Below are 16967 nucleotides of genomic sequence, written 5' to 3'. Positions count from 1 at the left end.
GGCCCTATTGGGATGAGTTTGTACAGTACAAGACGTCGGAAGAGGGTGTGAGTCGGGTGATAAAGAACCAACTTAATGCCCAACAGAAGACATACCACCATAACTTGGGATCAGGTGGCTACCCGACTGCCATGAAGAAGTGGAACAAAATGGAAGCAGACCTTCTTGCCAAGGGTATCACACCAGAATCACTCGAGTGGGGAGAGCGTGCAAAGAATTGGTTTTTCGCTCATGGGGGAACACTAGACCAGGAGACAGGGAAGTGCGTTTATGGCGCAAGACTGCAATAAGCAGCAGAAAGATTGTTTTATGCTCAGAGAGCTACTGCTAGTGGTGCGTTCAGGCCTAACAGAGAGAAGGATGAACTGACATACGCCATCAGGACTATTGAACACGGTGGCCGAACTAGAGGCAAAGGAAGTGTCTCGTGGGAGCATGGATTCCCTCAGGACAGACCTTTCTATAGAAGCTGTCAGAGAAAGAAGGAAGAAGAGGCATAGCAGCTCCAGAGGTTGGAGGAAGCGGTGCGTGAAGCACAGGAGCGGGAAAAAAACCTTGAAGCGAGAATGTAGGAGGAAATCAGAAGGCAAGTGCAAATAGCAGTGAGTGCAAGCAAGCAGACATTAGAGCCAGGAATCAACATTAGCCAATCTATTCTGTTGAAAAGCAGTTGCGCTTCCACAGAGATACCAAATCAAGGGGACATAGGACTACGCTTCCTTGTGGATGACGTCACTGAACCTTTTACATCGTGTGAGCTACACATTCCGAAGGGGAATTCCACAATCAAGGTGGCTATCGGTCTTGTTAATCCTATCGACCGAACACAGACACCAAGGATTCATGGGAATATAATCCAAGAAGGATATGCTACCATCTCGGTAGATAAAGCTGAAAAAGGTTTTAGTGATTTGCCTCTTGACATTCCTGGAGGTGATGACAAGAAGACTCTAGGAGAAGCAGAGAAGACATTCATTCTATGGCGCAAGCGCTACATCATCATTCCTGGGATGTCGCCTCCACCTCCTCCTGAACTACCTCACCATAGGTGCGGATGAAAACACTACATCATTAATTTATATTGGCTTAAATAATTAACAATTTGCTCATAATAATATGTCATTCCTTTTTTTGTAGCAGATCCTCCCCCAACCTAAATCCAATTGTTCAATCGCCAGATCATCATAGTGCTCTGTACAATGATAATGTGTTGGAAGGCGAGGCTGCATCCACACCATCTCCAAGGAGGTCTCCAACGCCACAGCCGCCACCTCCAAGGAGGTCTCCAACGCCTCCCCTGCCCCCGCCTACCAAGAAGCCAAGTACTAGCAAGAGGCCAGCCCCGCAAATGAAGAACCAGTCCCCGCCGGTAAAGAAAGCCACCATGAAACCAAGGGCTATTCCCAAAATAATATCTGAACAGAAGGAAAAAGTAACTGATGCATATAAAAAAGAAATGTCCAGATTCTATGATAAACTTAAAAAGAATCAAGAAGCAAGGAGAAACCCGGAGAAACTGTACTTCTTCGTAGCTCCAGATATTCTAAGAAAAAAGGTGGCTTCTTACCAGCAACAACAGCGAGAATCTCGTAAGCCATCCAAATCAATGTTAACGGACTATGACCGCACTCTCACCAAGTCAATTAAGGCAGCACAGAAAAAGAAGCGGGCAGGGAAAGGAGTTGCACAACTCGGACAACAATCGCACCAATCAGTCCCCCCGCTAGTTGTTGGTAATGAATATGGTTCGAATTTAGGATTAATGCATCAGGCAAACATACCTCCGGATGTCGATTTGGATCACCTTGGTGAATTTATTGATGAGACTGGTCTCGACCTTTACCAGATGTTTGGTGATGGAAACATTGAGAGTGTGGCGGAGGTTGATATTTGGAAGAAAAAATTTGTACTAGGCCAGAGTCTATACAACCCTCAAGCCTTATGTGATCTGGGGACACAAATGTACCTGCTAAACAAGTGGTACATGCAGGCGTCTACCGGTGTAGACTTCTACGTTGGTGTCAGAATTAGAGACGAACATTAGTTCCGTGGCGATGATGTTATGTATGTTGACTTTGCAGAATTTCATCAACTATGCCACCTGACCTCTCTGGACAAAGTTATCATTAGCTGCTATTGCCTGTAAGTAATAATTCTTTCGATCTATTATTAAACTCATCATATGTGTATATATGCATATAAATTATCCTAACAAGTACTATATATATGCAGATTTACAATGACAGAGCTCAGAAAGGAAGGCTGCAATGAAATTGGTTTTGTTGATCCCCATATAGTATTCAAAGACCCAGTTACTCCAAAGACTAATTGGAAGTCTGAGTCAGAGAGTAACCTCATGAACTTCTTAGTGAACCAACGCCACAAGAAGGATATACTCTTTCCCTACAACTTCAAGTGAGTGTTAATAATGTCGATCATCCTTAATGGATCATATGTTGATTCTAGTTAATTAATGAGTGTTATGTGTTATATCCTATAAACACATGCAACAATCACTGGATATTGATGGACATCGATCTGGTGAAAAGTCACTTGATAATCTATGACTCGATGAGAAAACCACAAGACTACCAAGATATGATAGATATTATCCAGAGGTAATTTCGGTATCTCTAGCAACTATATACACACACAAACATGATGATTAACTATATCTGATGACGTGGCAAATTTTTTATTGGGCAGTGTTTGGAAAACCTTTATTGAGAAGCAACACATGGGAAAATGCAAAGCGCCACTGAATGTAATTCCTTTGAAAGTAAGTCCCCTGAATCGCATCATCTTTATTAATTAAACATATAGCTTTCACCGGATCACCAGATTGGATGACAAATCTTTTTCTCGTAAAGTGGTGTCTGAGGCAGGAACAGGGGAACAACTACTGTGGTTACTATGTTTGCAAGTTTATCAAGGTGGTCTCCCAAAGAACTTCTACAGAGAGACTCAAAGTACGTTAAAAATACACTATATATTCATTTAATTATTATTATTAATTGTGTTACTATGTCTTTATATATATATATGTATGTACATATATTAATTTATTTTCCTTTAATTCAAACCTGTAGGCTCGATGGTTGGAGGAAAAGGTCATACGGCAAGACCAAATCAAAGCAATTCAAGAGTCTATAGCCGGATTTTTTAATGAGCAGGTCATCGATTCCAAGGGCGAGTTCTACTTCGACCCAACACTGCCATGGAAGCCAAGCTAGAGGATGAGAGGAAACTTGTTATATCACAACAACTATAATACAATCTTTTGTAATATATGCACATGAACTAATATAATGTAAAATACACATATGCATGCATGCATGTAAATATATATATATGATGCATGCATGCATATATATATATATATATATATATATATATATATATATTTCTATGCTTGAATTGTGTGATTTAATACGTTCATTGTGCTTGAACCGAAACATACTATACGCGCATATAAATGTATAATTAGCAGCGTACAATACGACTTCGAAAACCTATTTTGAAAAGAAAACAAAAAATGAAAAGAAAAGAAAAAAAACCTTTAGTCCCGGTTCGTATTACCAACCGGGACTAAAGGGTGCCGGCCATCGTGGCATGTCAGGAGGCACCTTTAGTCCCGGTTGGTGTTATCCACCGGGACTAAAGGCCCCCCTTTAGTCCCGATTCCTGACCCGGGATTAAAGGACCCCTTTAGTCCCGGATGCTTGCTCCCAGGTGGGGAACCAGGACTAGAGGGGGTTCCCCACCGGGAGTAAAGCTCTGTTCTCTACCAGTGCAGTCGCCCCGGCCTCGGACGGCACTGGGTGCTAAACCAAAGCCATGGATCCCTGATCCACAGGCTCCATGCCCACGGCATGACCCTCGACTTCTGTGTTAGGGGCCATGATTTTGGTGCCATGCCGTGCCCTGAGCTCTACCATGACCTAAGCCTCAGAGCCCGGAGGCGGGGTCAATGAGTTCCCTGTTGTCGTCAGGCCTGTGGGCGAGAACCGCACCGCGGATGCTGGAGGAACCAGGTGGAGGCGGCAGAGGCACAGTCAAGCCCCCATAGCATGTCTGGTGGGGGCTACGGTTGAGGTGCTCTGCTCATCATCACCACTGGCACATGGGCGCTTCAGGCACATTCCCCTTAGCGGTGGGGTCCCCAGCCATTTTCGAGACGAACGGTCCCCCTCACCATCTCCGGCGCCATCACAGATGCCACTCATCCTAGCCTCGACGCCAGTCCACTAGGACACGCCGAGGAAGCTTTGGAGGATCTACACCAGGTCATCCTCATCGTCCTCATCGTCCTCATCCTCTTCGTCCTCATCCTCGTCCTAATCTCTGAGGAGCGTCCGTCCCTCCCCCACTGATCCCTCCGTCAGATCTTCTGCCACCTCAAGCATTTCCTCTCGTCGGCCTCCACCTTCTGCATCATGGCGCGCCTAGCCCCTAGGGTTGGGGAGGTGGAACTTGAGGCAGCACGACAGCATGGCTTGCACAAGCAGGTTCGATCAAGCCCGCCCCGCGAGCAACGACATGAAAAAGGAGGAATACCCAAACAGGCGGCTTACCAAATTCAGAGGGAAGGACGCCGAAAATGCATCCGGAGTGTTGTTGGCGGTAATGGTCAACCTGGAGGAAATTAGGGCCCCCACCCGCTCTATCACCGCGTCGACGTCTAGCTCCTTGGCCTTCTCATGGGTCGGGTCCCTGACTCTAGAGTACTTGTACATCGGGTGTGCGCGCTTCTTCTGTGGCTGAACGCGCCGCTCGACCAAGGTCTAGAGGACCTTATTAGACCCCATGCAACCCCACCGACACTCGGCCATGGAGAGCCTTCAGGACCTGGTCCACCTTGTGCTGTTGGTTCTTCGAGCATCCCCAACTCTAGGACTCCTGGCGAACTGGCGGGCCGCCGGTGAAATGAGGGAGCAGGGCACCGACGTCATTACGGATGTAGAACCAATTAGCGTGCTAGCCCTGGTTCGAATCCCCTTGAGCAGTAAACATGGGTACCAGTCAGAGAACCCATTACAAATCTAGATGTTCAGCCTGCCCATAAGGCCCTCTGCAGTGTATAGCTTAAGTAGTGCCAAAAGAAGAGAGAGAAAATCTGAGCACCGCTTTATACACTGCAACAGCCGATGCCAGTGCCTGAAATTTCTAAAGCGGATCAAGTAGTTGCTCTGCTGCCTACTTCTGCCTTGTGAATTAAATAATCAAAGCTGGATGCTTTTGCCTAGTACTCTGTACATTAGATGGATTGATGTAGTATTTTATATGGATGCTTTTTTCGTTTGCGGGACCAAGAGCGATGCTAGCACACTATGGCTTGATGATGCCAGTTCCAATGAGCCTACGTGTATCAAAAAAAATTTCAGACACTACTAGTACGCTGTGGAGGGCCTAAAGGCGAGAGTACTAGTGTGCTTCACTTTCCAACTGCGGACCTCAAAAACCCATCGGAATAGATCCTTGGGAGTCTCGATCCCAAGGTATCCCTCGCACACCACCATGAATCCGGCCAGCTATAGCACCGCGTTGGGCAACAGAGTTGGACCTGATGCTCGTGGAGGAACCCATGGAGGAAGTCGAAGGCCGATATTCCGAACCCACACTCGTGGTAATCCAGAAAGGACACCGTCTCCCTGGTCCGCTAATGGGGAACTGCTCTCCGAAGGCGGCCCTCCACCAAGCCACATCCTTGGCTAGAAGGATGCCCTTCTCAACGAGATCCAATAGCTTCATCTTGTCATGGCCAATTCCACGCATGAACTCATCTTGCAGATCGAAGCGGTGGAGCGACGGCTGCGGAGCAAGAGGTAAGGAAGGAGGGTGAGATGATGGCTGCGCAAGCAGACTATGAGCAGCGATGAACACAAGGTATGCCTTCAGCTCTCTTATTTCTTTCTCCCTCTCCTACCATTTGCAGCATATGGCGAATGAAGGCAAAAGTAGGGGAGAGAAATAAATCTGGGGAGCGAGCTAGTTAAGCAACGATGTTCGGGTGAGCAGCGGTGGATCCAAGAAATATTTGAGGGGGGGGCTGAACAACACTGCTGCTCGATCTTAAGTCTTAGCCCCCCTACACTATAGAACTTTGCCTAAAAATTCATGGGGGCTCCACTGGAGGTTCCACTGTTTCAGTATGGGTAGGGGGGCTTGAGCCCCCCCCCCCCCCGCCCCACCATTGGATCCGCCCCTGTGGGTGAGCGAATCGCACCCACAAGAAATCCGCATGAGACCACCCCCATGTCCCTTTGGGAAGGCATGGTCATGTTGGAATGAATCAATTGAATAGATTGATTAAGCATGATCTAGTTAGAGGCTTGAAAGATGTGGTATTTGAGAAGGATAAGCTTTGTAGCTCTTGTCAAGCCAGAAAAAAGTTGAAAACACCCATCCTAAGAAGAGCATAATGAGTACTAGCGAGACATTTGAGTTGTTGCACAAGGATTTGTTTGGGCCAACACAATACACTAGCATCGGTGAAAACAAATATAGCTTTGTGATAATTGATGGTTATACTAGATACACATGGCTATTCTTTCTAGTGGACAAAAGTGATGTGTTTGCAATATTCAAGTCATTTGTAAAGGGCATACACAATGAGTTTGAAACAAGCATCAAGAAAGTTAGAAGTGACAATAATAGTGAGTTCAAGAATACTACAATTGATGATTTGTGTAATGAATTTGGAATTAGACATCAATTCTTGACCAAGTACACTCCACAATCAAATGGCCTTGTTGAGAGAAAGAATAGAATAGTTATTGACATGGCTTAGTGAGTACGATGTGAGTCAATCCTTTTGGGCTGAAGCAATCAACATGGCTTGCTATTGTAGCAACCGCCTCTATTGTCACACATTGAAAGAGAAGACACCATATGAGTTCTAGAATGGTAGAATGCCAAATATTGTATACTTTTGGGTTTTTGGTTATAAATACTACATATTGAAGAAAGGCACTAGATTGAGCAAGTTTGATAAGAAATGTGATGAAGGATTCTTGCTTGGATACTCAACCACTAGCAAACTTATAGAGTTTGGAATTTGGCGCTCGTCGTAGAAGGAGAGGCAGGGGAGGCCTGCGCCTGCGCCCCCATCCAGCGTGCCTGTTGGTAGGAAGGGGAGGCCTGCGCGCTGCGCCTAAGGTGTACGCTGGACCATTGCTCTCAACGTCCCCCTGACCCGAGCTTGCTAGTTACCAGAGTTCTCCACCATGTAGATTGTGGCCGCCGACGACACTGTGTTTCAAACATTTCAGACTTACGTTTTTCAAGTGTTTCATCTGAATGTTGAAATAGATCTAGATATTGCATATGTTGCAAACACTTGAAACATACGCTTGAAACATGCATATAGATCCATTGTAACATATGCAACATCTAAAAGAAAACACTAGAAACATACGTCTGAAACACCTTAAACACTTGAAACATGTTTCAGACTCATGCTACAAGTGTTTCATATGTATGTTGCAAAAGTAGATCTCAATGTTGCATATGTTGCTATGACTATACATATATGTTTCAAGCGTATGTTTTAAGTATTTTATCTGTTTTAGACCTATGTTGCAAACGTTTCATCTTGATGTTTCAAAAGTAGATCTGAGAGAGCACATATTTCATCTATCGCAGCCGCCCAATTGGGATGGGCTGCTAAAGTGAGTGATGGGCGTGGGTGTGGCATCCGGACGTGGGTTGTGGTGCGGGATAACGTGCAGGAGCTATGTCTGGACGCGCCGTCCGTTCGGACGTCCGGGCGCTAGCCATTCCATCAAAGAAAACATGTGTAACTGTTTCATTACAATTACTGAAACAACACTTTTGACTACCTTTCTAATTCCTCTTAATTAAGTTGTCCTCTCTTAAAATTATCCCCAATGGAGATATAAAGAAAAATCTTGATTTTTTAGAAGATTTTTTAACTTCCAAATCACTTTCTAAGAGAGACATATTCCGATTTATCCTATGAAGATATATAACAGATCGTAAGTTTTCCATCATGATGTAAGCTCCAAATAAACAAATCTCTCTCATCAATTAAATTAAATGGTTGATCTTGGCTACTAAGTCTTCCCATTCATCGATTTATCCCCACATGTTAGGATGGATGGAAAACCTTTTTGTTGGAGTTACTACAAAGATCTTTTCGTAGGCTAGCAACAACCAGGCAAAGCGTCCGCCTCCGTCGAATGGTCTATGTTAATGCAGATTTACGGAGGCGGTTTACTTACAACAACCGCTTGTGTGTTAATGTCTATTAACATTGCCTTTCAAAAAAATATCTATTAACATAGGCGGGCATCTTAAAGTATTAACGAAGGCGGCTAGTTTTTACTTGCCCACCTCCGTAAGTCATTTTCCAGTTTTAAAATACATTTTCCTGCCATTTGATTTAAATTTGAATTTGAATACTATTTTCACAATTTAAACATAGACGATATATATTGAAAATGAAGAAAATACGCATGAAGAGAACAAACATATACATACATATACCCCATTCGTGTGTCATCATTATCGTAGCACGTCCAAATTATATGTCATGTATATACATATGAAACTAAGACAAGTGGTTTCCTAATAGGGAGGCACTTATATATGTGGTCGGTGCCGACTAATTGCGTTTAAATTTGTTTTGTTCCTAAAAAATGACTTGAGGTAGTTGTTCTTTTTGTTTGTTTGTTTTTTCCTCGAAAAGTTGTTCTTTTGTTGTGATAGATTGGTTTCATCATGTTTAGCAATGTACATTAGGCTTTATAGTTGCTGTCGGTCTGGTCTTGACACTATCGTTTTAGCATAGGTTAAGATAAATCTGTTGTAGATCCAGGTATAATTATTTATGGTTTTTGGAAATGCTACCAAACTTACCATGAAGGGCTCGTTCGGTTAGGGGAGGATGAGTGTAACAACCTGGAGTTTCGCACAACCAAAAATATGAACTTTTTAAAAATTTTCCTACAATGTGTGAATCATGTAGTCGCTAGGTCAAACCTAAGTCAAACTGAGGAGATACGACTAACGAATCAGTGCATTCATATAGAATTGATTATAGGAGTGTGCCATTGCTCTTGAGTGGTTTCGTGTTTTGAGTTTTGTTGGAGTTTGGAGTGCACAAATCCATAGCAAAGTCTTCTCAAAATCCCTTTCGAAACTCTCAAAGTTCCTCGAATCATACATGGGAAACCACTCCTACCCTTTTCCCAAAAAGGAATCGGGATATCCCTTTCCCTTCTCCTCTCGAAATACTCCTAGTCCCATGGAGTCCTTCTCAATCCTTTTCTTGAACTCTCTCTCAAATCCCCTGAGTCATAATTCATACAGGAAAAATCATTTTCCTTCTCTCCTTGAATTATTCTAAATCCCTCTTTGAATTCGTCTCAAATCTCCTATAAATCTTCATTCAAAATCCTTTGATTCCAATCTCAAATTCCTTAAATCAGAAATGGGAAAACATCTCCTTCTCCCTTGGGCTCAAACCCCTCGAGCTGACCCAATAGCACCCACTCCCTTCCTTCACTTTTGGCCCAACCGGCCTCCTCCCCCTCTCCCTCACCCCGCAGTCCACCTCCTCTCCCTCTCCTCACGCCTGGCCCAGCTCAACCCCACCTCCTCTCCTCTGGCCAAACCGACCACGAGGCCCAGCTTGTGCTCTGTCCCAAGCCATCGTATAGCCCATTAGCGTCGTGCCCCGCTGGCCTACCTCGCATGTACGCATCCCACTGACCTAGTCATGGCCCCTGCAGGCCCATCCCGTTGGCCGCCATAGGCCTATTTGCCAGCCCCCGCTGGCCCACAAGCTCAGCAAGCGGTGCCACCCCTGCCGCTCCAAACCCTGGCAGCCGCTCCTGGCCGCTCGCACCTGGGTGACCCACACCGCCGCCACAACAGCGCCCCATGCCCGGGCGTCTACGGCCCACCTCCCGATGCTAGCCACATGTCCTAGGGTACAGACGTCGAGGCGCATCACCATCCATGCCTGGAATCCTAGATGGCCGCACCTATAAAGCCCTAGCAGCCACCGCTCCCTTCTCCACTTCCCAGCGCTCATCGCCATCTCCTTGCCTCCTCCTCGCTCGCAACACTAGAGCCGCTCGCCACCACGACCGGCCGGTCGAGCCACCCTCGTCCCGAGCCTTGCCGCTATGGCCGCAGCCAACCACTGTGCCACCCACCTCACCACCAGGCTAGCGCAGCCGCCCCACCGTAGCTCGCCCTATGCTGTGACCACGACGCTGTGCCATGATGTTGCGCCTCTACGTCAAGCCCGCCGCCGGCCTCCTCCTCGCCGTGCAGCTCCATAAGACAAGCCTCGCTGGGCATAGCCGCTCGCCACCGTGAGCTACCCCGGACTGAGTGCATCGCCCATGCCTCGTCACCGCTGCCCTAGCCATGCCATGCTACTCTAAGATGGTCCGCTCTATCTTTAGTGTCGTACTCTACCTTCCCTAAGCCACGACCCTCCTCTCTGTCGGCCCCTCATTAGTGGCAACCAGTAGCGACCACCACCTCAACCATGGCGCTTGACTCCATCAAGCCAACGTTGTGCCCCTACTTCCTCTTCGAGATGCCATGCCTCTCCTTCCACCAAGTTGAGCCCCTCGCCGAGCTAGGGCTAGGAGCACCGCGACCATGTCGGGCTGCTGTTCCTCACCGAGCAGCAGAGCACGACTGCAACCAGGAGCTCCCCTTATTACCTATACGCGCTTGGCATCACCTCGCCCTCCTCCACTCCATCCACGGCCAGCACCACGACCTCGCCGATGACCCACCAGTGAGCCTCTAGCACCAATGCTCCACCCTTTCTCCTTCATGTCACCATTCTTGTCTGATGGTCAGCCCTTGTGCCATGACCTTTCATTATCATAGGGAAGCCACCCCTACTTGCCACTGCCAAGAGCTGGGAACCGGAGCTGCTGACCACAGCACCGACCACCTTGCTGGAGAACAACAGCACCGCCTCACCGGAGCACCATCTCCTCTGCCACTGGTGAGGTCCAAAGGGCCAAGCTCCTGTCTTTCTCCCTTGCTGTCAGTATCTTGAAGAGACCGGCCTTCGTGCCATGTTCTTCCATCATCGTAGGGAAGCTACAGCCCTGCTACACCACTGCATGGAGGCTAGACATTGACGTCACCTCGCCAGACCCCTCCATCACCATCGAAGCCACGTCTAGCAGTAGCAACCAGCCCTGGCCGACTCCAGCTAGCCGTAGCTAGCTAGCAGCAGACCGTAGCTAGCCACAGCAAGCCGCAACTATCTATAGCCTACTAGGACATGCCACTACAGTCCTTCACCTTGAAGGTTGACCTTTTTACCCTAGCTGCCGCCATCCCCGACATTGGCAAAGCTCCGCCTTTCATTTTATTCACTTGTTCATACATCATTATATCATCTATCATCTATACTTGTTCACGCACTTGATACATGATCATCCATCTATGTCTATGAATGCATGTGTCATGCCTTTGCCGCTGGTCTATCTCTTGTGCTATGGATATGTGCTACTCCATCTGTTGTCGTCGTTGTGTTGTGGTTCTTTTGTGTGTTGTTGTGGTTGTTTGGGGACCGTGCCTTCGACCCGGTCGAGGGATTGTACTTCGTTTGATCGTTTCAGTCATGGGTTCATCTCTCCGTGGCCGTAACACTGAGCATAACTCATTCCCTCGCTTCTTAGTTGGCTTTGTAGTACTATGATCGCTAGCTCATATCCACGTCCCTAGGACAAGGCCATTGTGGACTTGATGTCGATATCGATGTGGTTCTTACCTGCACATTTCAAGGCCTATGTGACCTAGTCTAGTGGGATATGAATTAGGGGGACAACCTTCATGGAACCATCGGAAGCCAACCCATTTAGATGAAGCTCATGGCCATGAGTTGCCTTGCCATGACCATCGGGCTTTACCTCTTTTGCTCGCTTGTTTATCCTAACCACCTCGTATGCTTGTACCACTTTGACCATAGCGTTCCTTCAGATCTAGCGGTGACAAACGCATCACTCCGGACCTTAGGGATAGCCTTGTGCTGATTTAGTTGCACAGTTGTGGTGCCCTATGAGTGGGTTTGGATCATGGGATCGTGTCTCATTTCTAAACCTTCGTCCGTTCCATGACGAGTTGGTCAAAAGAGTGTGGATTCCATTCTTCTCTCCTCTCTTGTTCTCAATCCTGGTCGATCCAGTAAGATGTGGATTGAGCCATTCACTTGTTTGGTGTTTATTGCTCTCTTGATTCCATTCCTTCGATGCCCGTCGTTTGCTATGGCGAGTGGATCAAAGGAAGGTGAATCCCACGTCCTCCTATTTTGGTTATGTCGTGCTTAAGCCCTTGTATGCTTGTACCTATTTAGACCATAGCATTTCTTTGGTTCTTGCGGTGACAACCGCACTACTAAGAACCCTAGGGATGTCTTAGTGCATCTAGTGCACCTAGGTCATGGTACCCTACAAGTAGTTGGGAACTTATTTTGATGCCCTGTCTCTCCCAATTGTAGCAGAACCGTCTAATTTATAAGAGCACAAGTACAATAGCAGTCCGCAAGCGGTCGCACTGTCATACTTGAGCCCATATAAACTCGGTAGTCCATCGAGTACCGCGAAGGATCTCGATTCAACCAACATACAACCAAGATCGTACATGATTCAACATACATGTCACACGTTACATAAAGTTCACAAATATAGTTCATCCATCAGAGTTTGAATTAAAGTTATTACAATCCACGTTCAGGTAAGAGAGTAGCGGAAGCAAATTAAAAGTTTGAAACCAACATCTGCAACATTGTTTAAATATAGTGCCAGCTCATGATCACACTTCCACAAAAGCATAAGAGAGGGATTAATAAGAGATGCCTGCCCAAGGCTTAATCCTCGTCCATGGCGGGACAAAAGCAGTTCTTGCAATAGCCATGATAAACTATACCATCTGCAATAATGGAAATAAAACCCTGAGTACTCAGCTAGACTTACCCATCATAAACCAAAAATAAAGTGACTCCAAGGATTATGCAAGGCTTTATAAGTGGAGCTAGCTTGACAACATTTTGCATAAAAAGCTTACTAATTCAAGTATACAGTTATAATTCGGTCATCAAGTTAATTACAGCTATTCATCTCTAAATTAGCAACTAACCTATGCTAAACATGTGGTATATCATTTAGTATCATACAGAAGTAACCATAGCCGGTATAATAATTCCATGTTCATCCGAACCATCATATTCTATAACACAATTACTACGATGTTGGTGTGAGTCAGAGTTTTTCACTATCTGGGAGAGACGGTGATTCGAATCGATTTCAACCAGCTAGAAATTTATTCCTAACACAAACCCAGACATACCAGCACCAAGGTAGTCTTAGGTCACCTTTGGTACAACTTAGGTCCAAATTTCGTGGGTTCGCCCAGCGTCGCACAATCAGGGAAAACCAGCTGCCAGGACGTTCAGGCCTGGCTTACCCTTGGGCTCACGGCTGGCTCCCCGCATATCCTTACTACCATCTAGAGTGCACTCTTTTATAGAATGGGGCCTAGCCTAAGTTGAGCTACTCCGCTTCGCGGTCGAAATAAGTTATCCGGCTAGCTAAGTGAGAGGCATGCGTTCAATCTTGATAGAGTCGCCAACAACGGTACGGCCCTTGAGCGGTACAGATGGAATCACATGAGTCAACCGACAAATAGACTCTGCCTAGCCTTTAGTTACATTACCCCATGGTTCTGTTCAACGATAGCAAATATAGCCAATCGTGCTTCGGTATCCACCTATATCTCGCAGATGACAGGAAATTACCCGACTTCTACCAGTCTAAGCATGGCTAAGCATACATTTGATCCTAGACCTACATAGGCTTAAAGGTGTATATATATGGACAAGATAGTTCTATGCATCGAGTGCTTTCAATTTAACTCTTATCACCTAATGCATCAAACATAAAAGGACTCAAGTGAAGTTTTATGAAACATAGGAGACTTAGAATGCTCTAGGACTTGCCTTTGAGGAAAGAGGTTGGCCTGTGATCTAGGCACTCAGGGAGGTCCTCAAGAGTTTGCTCCTCTCCTTCTGGAGCTACGGACTGAGGTGTCTCCTACTGTTCCTCCTCTTCTTCTTCGTTGAACTCTAAAAGAGTTATTCCCTCAGACGATCCTATATGCATAATCATGGAATAAGATATCGTGGATGCATATATAACGACATGTATAATGTGATATGATGTGATGAATGCATCCTCATAAGTGTTCTCAACAGCATTGCATTAAGGTGATAACAAGTTACATTTTCTTTTACTGAGTAGGTGCATATCTCTTCTCTAATAACTTAAACAAACACATATATAAATCATTTTCTGGACTACAAGACAGCAGTCACTTGTTTTGATCATAACTGGAGTTATACATATCAAAATAGTATGGTTGTAGACTTTCTAGAAAGCTTATAAAATTGCCTAGAACTTTCTTTTAATCATATTAATGTGATTCAGTAGTTATCTAAGTCAAACAATTCAATCTTTCCAATCTACCTAGAGAGCAAGCATTTCTGGCAGCAGAGTTCTAACAGCTATAATTATTAAACCATAAGGCCTATGACTATGAACATTTAACACAAGGTATATAAGTAAGTTATCTACAACTTTGTTATTAACAAGTTTTACAGAAATGATCATTATCATCATGGAATCATCACCACAACAGAAACTACACATGCAGTCATCTAGTTGAATTATAAAGCAATAATTAACTAGTTGCCTATAAACAAATGCTTCTAAACCTCACTAACTATATCAGTAGATTATATGCATCACACACACCACATAAAATATCATGGTTAAGCCTAACTAATTTATTCATATTCATTTATTAATTTCCTTTGATAATAAGGTGATTTAAAGGATAAATATTTTAATGCTCAATAAATTCTGACAAAATTACAGTAGCCTAAATATGATCCGAATAGTATACTATATAAATTTCATGCCATTTGGACAAGTATAGCCATCTCTACAAAAATGACAAGTTACATATGCTTATTTTAGCAAAAATAGTTTAGCATAGTGAAAAGTGTCAAGCAACAGATTTAATATTTTTCTTACTTTCCACCTAGCATGAGAATACTGTGTAAAAATTTGTATGATCATATGTTATGTATTTTTACCCCAATTAATTTTACTAGAAACTAGTAATTACTTAAGATTAAATTGGAAGACCATATTTCAAGTATACTTACTGTAGGTTTAATATTTTTTCTAGCTAGAGCATGTCAATACAAGACCAGTAAAATTAGAATCACAATTTTATCACTTTCCTAGCTCAAGTTATGCATTTTACAAGATATACACACATTTAAAAGCACTCAACTTACTCAATTTAACTCTCCAAGAAAAATACCCTAAGAAGTAGATCTCATATTTCTATAAAATAGTACACTTCAAGATGAATCCAACAAAATTTGGTTCACCCCATTTTGATACTCTTAGCTCCAGATATGAATTTTTGAAGTTTGTATTCAAATATGTGAAATTAATTCAAAAACCAACTAAACCGTAAATGCTATGTACACCCGGTCTACTACACCCACGGTGGCTAACACACGGGTCCTACAGTCAACCTGGTCCCACTCATCAGTGGAACCATAGCAGAGCACCGGCTTTGACCGGCGAGAACTCACCGTCGACGAGGTCACCGGCGAGGAGGTCACAACCATTGTGTTCCCCACACCCTTGCGCACCCATTGGTACCCTTGGTTGGCTTCGCGGATCACCGGAGTTAGCTCGCCGACAAGCATGGCGGCTCGGTGGCGGCGCGCTGCGGCTAGCCCGTCGTCTCTGGCGACGGTGAGCCTAGGCGAGCACTGCTACGGCACCTAGGAACCCTAGCGAAGCTCTACGGCATGGATTAGGTCAAGGTGGAGCGGCGAAGCTTGGCCGCGTGCATGGCAGCACGGCGGCGCGAGCGCAATGGCGACACGACGGCGTTCCGCTCCAACGAGGCTGGCATTGGCCTTAGGCTCTTGCCTTGAGTTAGACCTAGCTCTAACCTAACCCTAACGAGAGGAACGCATGAGCGAGATGGCTCGGTGGAGCACGGCCATGGCGAGCGCAAGCTCGGCAGTGCTTTGGTGATGGCTGCGGCGACAACGATGCGAACTACGACCTCACCTGAGCTCGAATGGTGACAAGGGTGAGTCGGCTGGGTGGAGCAAGGTGCGGTGGAGCTATGGGTGTGAGGAATCGAACAATGGCCCGGCGGCGGTGGCGTGCGAGCTCGGCAGCGATGATGGCGACACTGCGGTTTTGCTCGAGCGTGGCGAGAGCGAAAGCGAAAGTCAGGCGAGGCAGAGCGAATGAGCGCGAGTGAGAGGGCGAGCACCATACAGGTTGGGAGGTAGTCGGTATCAGCCTAGGTAGGGCACCGCCGATGATGGTGATCTTATGATTATAGGTGTATACGCTCTGCAGAGTTGATCGATCTATACGTATAGCCGAGTCCTCGGATATGGACATTCCTATGACCTATGCTTCGCTTGATTAGTGAGAGGAGTCCTTTCTTTTTCTTCCCTCCTATGTTTGGTGTTGGTTTCCGGCTTTGGCCATTGAGGTAAGGCACGAGAGGGAGTCGTCCTTGCCGTCTAGAGAGTGAGTGTGGTGAGATGTGTGTGATGAGATGGGTGAACGTGTGTATATGAGATGGGTTAAAACTTGATGAGCTATTATACAATATTGATGAACTTACATAGGAAAACTACAGCCATGAATAGGTCTTTTGCTCTACCCTTGCATTTCACTTTCCACAAAGCAAACACAAAGCATAGGGTGGGAGCCAGTGGCCAGTACAAATTGTACTGAAAGATTTTTGGCATGTTTTGGATGTAATCTATGACAACAGTGGAGATTAGGAGGATTAGATAGTCTCGTTCCCATGCTCAAGTTTGGTTGAGGAGATGAAGTCGCTTATTATGATGAGGA

The sequence above is a fragment of the Miscanthus floridulus genome, chromosome 16 (genome assembly GCF_019320115.1).
Source record: "Miscanthus floridulus cultivar M001 chromosome 16, ASM1932011v1, whole genome shotgun sequence".
In the NCBI taxonomy this organism is placed as follows: Eukaryota; Viridiplantae; Streptophyta; class Magnoliopsida; order Poales; family Poaceae; genus Miscanthus; species Miscanthus floridulus.
This window is presented reverse-complemented; position numbering follows the sequence as displayed.